Source organism: Ursus arctos, unplaced genomic scaffold (assembly GCF_023065955.2).
Source record: "Ursus arctos isolate Adak ecotype North America unplaced genomic scaffold, UrsArc2.0 scaffold_34, whole genome shotgun sequence".
NCBI lineage: Eukaryota > Metazoa > Chordata > Mammalia > Carnivora > Ursidae > Ursus > Ursus arctos.
In genome coordinates this window covers 465,471-473,433 of record NW_026623030.1, presented here as the reverse complement: position 1 = coordinate 473,433, position 7,963 = coordinate 465,471, and positions in this window count along the sequence as shown.

The window sequence follows — 7,963 nt, the reverse complement described above, 5'->3', positions numbered from 1 at the left end:
ACCTCCCATTACTGGAGGGTTCACTATACGCTCAACTAAGAGTCTGCAGAGTGAGTCTGTCTGTGGCTCCCTTGCCTGTTCCTGGGTCAGCAGTGAGGTGCGTGTCTTATACAAACTCCTCTTAGAGACCAGGATCAAGTCCAGAGCAGTGACAGGTCCTCACGGACACATGGTCCCTTCTGTGTGGGATGATGGGACTTTCCTCTTATCTGCCTTCTCCCTGATTTCCAGGCTCTCCTTCCTCTGAGATTCCCTCAGCACTGAGGTGATGGGGAGCTCTTCACTCCAGGTTCTGAGTAGAAGCCGTCATGTGCATTCCTAGAGGGTTACACACTGAACATCTTTGTCACCTGTCACTCTTTCCACCTGCTTGAAACAACAGTCCTCCACCCACTGGGGCCGTGATTGCCTCTGAGGATCTGTCCTCCCAGCACAGACACAAGTCGGCCGGAGCCCTGTCACATGAGGCTGTGTGTGGCACTGACCTCAGAGCACAAGGACAAACCTGCAGGAAGTTCTAGGAGAGAAGGACTGACAGCTGCAGATGCTGTGACAGGGACCTATTGACAGCGTTTCTGTCAGTCACCACTGAGCCAACCTCGTATTTATAAAGAATGTCTGTTATTTTATACATAATTCCATTCAGTAAGATTGATTGAATGGACCAGGAATGCCTTCTGTTCTCAGGAGAATAGGGGCTTATATACTGTTTTCTAAAATCACATATTTGTACCTTGCACCTGGTCTCCCAGGTAGGAAAGGTCAACGTGGTGCCCAGGAAACCCCTTGAGGGGTCTGTTCCTATGAACTCAGAACCATCCTACTGACAACATTACCAAACACAGAGCTTCCAGAACAGAGGGATTTGGGGTCAGGCCACTCTCTGGGGAGAGCACAGCTCTGGTCCCAGCACCTGTGTCCAGCATGGTCAGGATGGAACCGTTATTCACTCAGCCACCCAAGACTACAGGAAGGAATTTTACTACCCACGGCTAACTCGACCCAGAAGTTTCTGTCAAACAACCCACATGTGAATGGAGGAGAGGTGGAGATAATTGGGACAGTGTCCCTGAGCTCACAGGGCCTGTGGCCCTGGGTTGGGACAGAAGAGTTTCCATCAGAGTGCAGCCTGGCTGGAGGTGTCCCTGGGGTGACTGAGGGAGTGACAGCCCAGTCATGAGAGCAGAGGGAGCAGGGCACCGTGGGAAACAGCCCTGAGGCTGCTGTCCCAGAATCAATGTGCTGATCAGCCTGAGGCCCTGACTGGAGCCCAGAGATGGTCGGGGGCTGAGCTGCCCACAGGGACAGAGACTCCCCCGGGGACACCTAAGCACCAGCCTCATCCCAGGAGAGCAGGTGTTCAGAGCCCATCCTGGCTGCCCTGGTGACAGGACCCCAGTAACTCTAGATGTCCCCAGTGCTTCCTGTTGAAGAGGATTCTACCATCTGGACATTATGACGCCGAGGACTGCTGGGTGAGCACAGGCTGACCCTGACTTCTGGAAGAACCGAGAAGCCTGGAAACTGCAGAGTCCCAGACACACTATTCACTCAGAGGGAGGAGAAGGGTGTGTGTGTGTGTGTGTGTCCAAAAAGGAAGCAACATGACCCCTGTCCCTCTTATGACTGTGAAACACCCTGAGAGATGTTTCTCCTTGGTGATTCTCTTTATATACCTCCAGGGTCCTGATCCTGCATTTAGAGGTAAGTATCTCAAAGATTTTTACTGGAAAAGGACTTACTTAGCCCAGGAGGACTCATGTGAGAGCAAACCTATGAACAAATCACTGAATGGAGTCCAGGTCTTGTTGAGTGACAAGAAATCTGCCAATTTTGTTTTTTAATCTCTGCAGACAGAAGACCTACAGCTGTGGGGTTTTCAGGTGTTGGGAAGCAGACGGTGTGTGTGCGGGGGAACTTGCAGCCCCCTCCTTCCTGCCCCCACATCCCAGCAAGACCCACAGTACCTCATGTCCCCGGGTGTCTACCAGAGTGAGAACAAGTTATTGCTGATGCTTTGGGCCTGTGTGAAAAAAACACTACAACCTGGGACGTTAAGTATCGTAGAAAAATATTTTTATTTTGAATCTACTATCCAGGGTAATCTTAGGAATGAGAATCTGGAGCATAAGACAAATAATCACATATCTTAAAATATTCTGGCGCTCTATTGTCTGTGGATTCCTCCAACACTCCCCATGAGTGGAGCATCAGTTAATTCTGAAGTGGGTAAAAATCAATAAATCCCACATGCAAATACCTAAGGGTAGATGAATACATCATTTCCAGGAAATGTAAGAAATTTATTTTCATATTAAAGACTATGACTGGGGCAGGCCCGGGGGCACAGTTGATTGAATGTCTGACTCTTCGTTTGGCTCTGCTCCTAATCTCAGGGTCCTGAGAGGCACCTGGTGGCTCAGGAAGTTAAGCATCGGCCTTCAGCTCAGGTCATGATCTCAGGGTCCTGAATTCTAGCCCCCCACAGGGAAGTGAGTGCAGAGTCTGTTAAGACTCTCCCTCCCTCTCCCTCTGCCTCTCCCTGCTGTGCTCTCTCTCCCTCTCCCTCTCTCTCTCTCTCAAATCTATAAAGAGACTGACTGGGAGTGTTGGGGACAGAAAAAATGGAGCCTGGGGTGAGAGCAAGAAGGAGAATGGGAGGGGTTGCAGGCAGCTGTGTGCTCTGCTCATTCTCTGGCCTAGTCTCCAGGGAAACTACAGCACCATCCTCTCCAGTGTTCTCTGAAATGCTGACATGGAGACGGAGTGGAGACCTGAGGAGGCAGAGGGAGAACCTGAAGCCTGAGGGACAGGGGAGCAGAGCAGAGAAGAGGAGGAGGGAGTGGGGGTCTTGTCAGGGAGACTCTGTGGGATCTGGTCCAAGTTCATGTGTAGCTGGTTCAGAGAAAGGAGAGAGTGTCTGTGACCAGGGTTAGTGTCCATACATCAGCTGCGGATGCATCAGCCGTGACACGAGGTCACACTTCATGGAATAAGAGGCCAGAACTGATGTGTGGGTGAGTGTTCGCTGGGCAGCATGTTCACTGTGGAAACTGTGTCGATTCCTCTTCATCGTCTCCAGATTGAGGGTGATGGGCAGCTGGGCTCTGATATCTCATCTGTCTGTGTCTTCCTGCGATGTTCCCATTTCATCTCACATTATGGGCCTTACAGGAGTGTCTCTCTTTCCCTGATGAATGACAGATCATCGTGCAGAAGCGACCACGCCGCTGTGTCTGTCCATATAAGTGTCCTCCTGGACAGAGGCTCAGAAACAAGAGTCTTGGGTCCAGAGTTTTCTGACCCACTTCTTCCTCATCTGAGACACTGTGAGGAACGGGAGCTGCTCCCCCCGCCATGAGCTGTTGCCCAGAAACAGTCAGCCTCGTCCTCAGGCTGCAGCCCGGAGATGAGCAGAAGCCCTGCATTGGCCGAGGTATCCTTGGATTCGGAGAAGTGTTTGGGGACCACTGAGTCCTGGTGCTTATCTGAGTCTGAGGAGTAGTCCAGGAGATACCGGGGAGGGCTCCCTGGCCGCTGCTGGAACCAGTAAATGGAGGAGCCGCCAACACGGAAGCCACTGCTCAGGGTGCAGGCGAGAGTCTGACTGTTGTTCGTAGACGTGCAGAGGGGAGCACAGCCGGGTCAGCACAGGCCGGGACAGGGAGTCTGCAGAAAGAGACACTCATGGGATATTGGAATGGGTCAAAGTAAATCTTGTCTAGACTCTGAACCATGGGGGTGATTCAGTCTGGTCCCTGAGGCCTGTTGTGCAGCGAGAGAAGAGCATGAGGACAGGAGTGCAGACAATTGTGACACAGACCCTGGTCCCCACAGGGGGTTGGGCTGCCTCAGGCCTCATTTTCCCCTCCAGCCTCTGCCCCAGGAGGGGCTCTCCAGGCAAATGACGCCCATCCAGTGACTGCCCAGCCCCTCCCTGATCCCTGGTGCTGGAGCTCAGTTCACACCCCACACTGAGGAGGATGCAGGTGGCTTCAGCCCTCGGGACAGCCCTGGGAGGAAGCACCTGCTGAGACCACACACAGGTCCCCTGGGGAAACTCTGCCAGACCAGAGGAGACACAGCTGCTGAGTCCCATCTGGGAGCACTGTACCAGGCCCCCAGGCTCCTTTGAATGGTTCTCATTAATGAACTGCTTAGGGAGCAAGAGGCGGTCCCACCTCGCCACCTGCTGGTCAAATGCACACATGTCAGTCACCATGGCCCGAAGCCCTGAGAGTCCAGCTGGTGTGTGCACCTCACTAGGTCTGATTTCTAGATACTATGATTTTTTAGGTCTGCTGATGATATTGTTGAGTCTCCCTCTCAGAACCAGTCCTGGTCTATGAGAAGGTAAACACGTACATATATTATCTGAAAATTAGTAAGAGGAAAATCTCTTTTGCATGGAGATCAGAGACCAGTAGGGGGAGCTCTCAAGACCACAACTCCTCAAATGCAGACCCAGCAGGAGAAGACAGACCTTGCAAGTCTGCACTATGTTAGCTTCTCCCTTACTGCCTCAGGAAGAGAAAGACTTCCCCTCCCCTGGCAACAGCCCAGCCAATGAGAAATTGTCACAGCTCAACCAATGACATGCCGTTTTACCTAGAATTCCCCTTTCCTCCCTTAGATTTTGTCTTTCACAGCCCTTCCACACTCACCCTTTGCTCTACAAAAGAGCTCCTTTATCCTTTGTTCTCTGGACTTGCCGGTGGTTTTCCCATACTTTACCTGTCCTGGATTTCCATTTTGTACTTTTCTTGAATATAACCCATTATCACTGGGAAAATAAAAGGCACATTTGTTTTTAATGCTCAGAAAAACAAAAGAAGTAGCTAGTGACCCCCACAGGAGATTCCAGATAAACCTGAAGGACCCATATGTGCCACATCTGACGTGACACACCAGGGAAGAGTGGATGGGCTTTTGTTTGTTTGCGTGTTTGAATGTCCTATGAGGGGTCTTCAGGGCATCAGTATACATTGGACACTTTATAGGATCTAAAGATTCTCAGCGATATGTTCAAAAGATCACAATTGGGGGGAAGTTAAGATGGCGGAGGATTAGGGACCCCTTTTTCGGCTGGCCCCCCGAGTAGAATTGGATAGGTAGCAGACCAGCCTGACCATCCACGGAATTAGCCTGAGACGCAGGAAGATACATCTGGATCTCTACAAATGAACATCTCCAGTGCTGAGTATTGAGGTACGAAGCAGGGAGCCATGAAACCGCGCACAGATATTGGAAGATAAACAGAAGGGGGAGGGAGCTGCCGCATTCGGTTGCCGGGAAGCAGTAGCCACCTACACGGGGGAGCGGGTGGACTCACAGACCGGCACCAGCGAGAGAGTAGACTTGGACTGTGAGCCGGGGAACACGTGCCACCAGACTGAAACGGAGCTGTGGTGTGCTCACTGAAACCAGACTAAGACCAGGAGCTCCAGGAGCAACTGGGGGTGGCTGGCTGCTGGCGGCTGGCGGTGTTAGAAACACAAATGACAGAGATGCGCCAGCTCCGGAAGTGAGGGCTGGGACGCCGGGTGTGGGGCGCACATCCCAGGACACTGCAGGAGTGAGCACACCAAAAGAAACAGAGTTAAAGTGGACAGAACATCAGTGGAGAATGGTCCGCGATCCCTCTGTTCTGAGACAGAGGCTGAGATTCAGCCACTACTGCTCTGACTCTTAGAAGAGGCACAGTAAACCGCCAGGGAAAGCCGCCAGAGATCAAAAGCCTGGAAATACCGGCTACAGTGGGCCCATCCCCATACCCCCTCACAGGGGACACGGAGACTCTACCCAAACAGGGTTGCCTGAGTATAGGCACGGCAGTCCCCTCCGCCAGAAGTCAGGCTGAAAAATCAAGAAGCCCACATCCCAGAGATCCAGATAAAACAAGGGCGCACGGCCAGGGTCCCGGTCAATAATTTGGGCTCTGGACAACCCCGCAACCTCTTCTCATCAGAATGACGAGAAGGAGAAATCCCCCCAAGCAAAGAAAAGACAATGAGTCTGTGGCCTCTGCCACAGAACTAATGGATATGGATATAACCAAATTATCAGAAATGGAATTCAGAGTAACAATGGCCAAGATGATGTGTAGACTTGAAAAAAGTATTAATGAAAGTGTTAATGAGAATATAGAATCTTGAAGGGCAGAAATGAGAGCAAATCTGGCAGAAATTAAAAATTCTATGAGCCAAGTGCACTCAAAACTAGAGGCTCTGACGGCCAGGGTGAATGAGGCAGAAGAACGTATCAGGGAATTGGACGATGGGTTAGAGGAAGAAAAAAGCTACAATAGAATCTGGACTCAAAAAAATCCACGCTCAGGAATGTAAGTTACGGGAGATTACTGACTCAATGAAACATTCCAATGTCAGAATCATCTGCATCCTCGAGGGGGTGGAGAAAAACAGAGGTCTAGAAGAGATATTTGAACAAATTATAGCTGAAAACTTCCCTAACCTAGCAAGGGAAACAAACATCCATGTCCAAGAGGCAGAGAGGAACCCTCCCAAGCTCAAACATGACAAAACTACAGCACGTCACGTCATAGTGCATTTCGCAAATATTAGATCCAAGGATACAGTATTGAAAGTGGCCATGGCAAAGAAATTTCTCACGTACCAAGGCAAAGGTATCAGAATTACGTCAGACCTGTCTACACAGACCTGGTATGAGAGAAAGGGTTGGGGGGGGGCATTTTTAAAGCTCTTTCAGAGAAAAACATACAGCTAAGGATTCTTTATCAAGCAAGGCTGTCATTCAGAATTAATGGAGAGATAAAGACCTTCCAGAATCGCCAGTCATTGACCAATTTTGTAACCATGAAAACAGCCCTACAGGAGATACTAAGGGGGGTCCTATAAAGGTAAAAAGGCCCCAAGAGTGATACAGAACAGAAAGTCACAATCGATAGAAACAAAGAATTTACTGGCAACATGGCATCATTAAAATCATATCTCTCAATAATCAGTCTCAATGTAAATGGTCTAAATGCTCCCATAAAATGACACAGGGTTGCAGATTGGATAAAAAGACACATCCATCCATTTGCTGTCTACAGGAGACTCATTTTGAACCTAAAGATACATTCAGACTGAAAGTAAAGGGATGGAATACTATCTTTCATGCTAATGGACCTCAAAAGAAAGCTCGAGTAGCAATACTCATACTAGACAGATGGGATTTTAAACTAAAGAGTATAGTTAGAGACCCAGAAGGGCACTATATTATTCTTAAAGGATGTATCCAACAAGTGGATATGACAATTATAAATATATATGCCCCCAACAGGGGAGCAGCAAGATACACAAGCCAACTCTTAACCAGAATAAAGAGACATATAGATAAAATACGTTAATAGTAGGGGACCTCAACACTCCACTATCAGAAATAGACAGAACACCCATGCAAAAAATCGACAAAGAAACAAGGGCTTTGAATGTCATACTCTACGAGTTGGACCTCGTAGATATATATAGAACACTACACCCCAGAACCAAAGAATACTCATTCTATTCTAACGCCCACGGAAAATTCTCAAGAATAGACCATGTTCTGGGTCACAAAACAGGTCTCAACTGATACCAAAAGACTGAAATTATTCCCTGCATATTCTCAGAGCACAACGCTTTGAAAATGGAACTCAACCACAAGGAAAAATTTGGAAGAAACTCAAACACGTGGAGACTAAGAGCCATCCTGCTCAGGAATGATTCAATAAACCAGGAAATCAAAAATCAATTTAAACAATTTATGGAGACCAACGAGAATGAAAACACAATGGTCCAAAACCTATGGGATACTGCAAAGGCAGTCCTAAGGGGGAAATACATAACCAGCCATCCAAGCCTCACTCAGAAGAATAGAAAAATCTAAAATGCAGTTTTTGTATTCTCACCTCAAGAAGCTGGAACAGCAACAGAGGGACAGATCTAATCCACGCATGAGGAAG